The following is a 1,725-nucleotide window of genomic DNA, read 5'->3' as shown; positions in this document are numbered from 1 at the left end:
ACTCTTTCCATTCTTATTCACTTAACAGTTTCCTGTTGAAATCATCAATTCTTCATCAACAGCAAATCCATGATTCAATTTGCCAATGTCTGACACAGCAAGCTCAGCAAGGTCAAGAGGACTTAACAAAACAGAGAAGGGCTACTGCCAGGCAATGTTTCCCTAACCCTTAGTTCCATTATTATCCCATGCAAATATATGAGCATCACATCCGTTATATGGACAGTAGAGTAAAACCTACCACATCAACTATTCTACTACTACTACTACTAAATATCTACTAAACTACTACTACTACTAATTATCTAATAAACTACTACTACTACTAATTATCTACTAATCTACCAGTACTACTAATTATCTGCTAATCTATTACTACTACTACTGGTCTACTAATCTACTACTACTAATTAGCTTCTAATCTACTACTACTACTACTAATTATCTACTAATCTACTACTACTACTAGTTATCTACTAATCTATTACTACTACTAATTATCTACTAATCTACTACTACTAATTGTCAATAAACTACTAAAACTAAGTATCTACTGAACTACTACTACTAATCATCTGCTAAACTACTACTACTACTAATTAGCTTCTAATCTACTACTACTAATTGTCTACTAAACTACTAAAACTAATTATCTACCAATCGACTACTACTAATTATCTACTAAACTACTAGTACTAATCATCTACTAAACTACTACTAATTATCTACCAAACTACCACATCTACTATTCTACTATTACTACTCCTAATTATCTACTAATCTACTACTACTAATTGTCAATAAACTACTAAAACTAAGTATCTACTGAACTACTACTACTAATCATCTGCTAAACTAATACTACTACTAATTAGCTTCTAATCTACTACTACTAATTGTCAATAAACTACTAAAACTAAGTATCTACTGAACTACTACTACTAATCATCTACTAAACTACTACTACTGCTAATTAGCTTCTAATCTACTACTACTAATTGTCAATAAACTACTAAAACTAAGTATCTACTGAACTACTACTACTAATCATCTACTAAACTACTACTACTACTAATTATCTACTAAACTACTAGTACTAATCATCTACTAAACTACTACTACTGCTAATTATCTACTAAACTACTACTACTAATCATCTGCTAAACTACTACTACTACTAATTATTATCTAGCAAACTACCTTATCAACTACTACTAATTATTTACTACTACTAATTATTTACTACTACTAATTACTACTACTAATTATTTACTTAACTACTACTTCTACTAATTATCTACCAAACTACCACATCTACTATTCTACTATTACTACTCCTAATTATCTACTAATCTACTACTACTACTACTAAGTATCTACTTATCTACCAGTACTACTAATTATATACTAATCTACCAGTACTAGTAATTATCTACTAATCTATTACTACTACTACTTGTCTACCAATCTACTACTACTAATTATCTACTAAACTACTAATACTACTAATTAGCTTCTAATCTACTACTACTAATTGTCTACTAAACTACTAAAACGAATTATCTACTAATCGACTACTACTAATTATCTAGTAAACTACTAGTACTAAGTATCTACTAAACTACTACTACTAATCATCTACTAAACTACTACTACTACTAATTAGCTTCTAATCTACTACTACTAATTATCTACTAAACTACTAGTACTAATTATCTACTAATC

This window comes from Cynoglossus semilaevis, chromosome 20, assembly GCF_000523025.1.
Source record: "Cynoglossus semilaevis isolate Cse_v1.0 chromosome 20, Cse_v1.0, whole genome shotgun sequence".
Classification (NCBI taxonomy): Eukaryota; Metazoa; Chordata; class Actinopteri; order Pleuronectiformes; family Cynoglossidae; genus Cynoglossus; species Cynoglossus semilaevis.
This window is presented reverse-complemented; position numbering follows the sequence as displayed.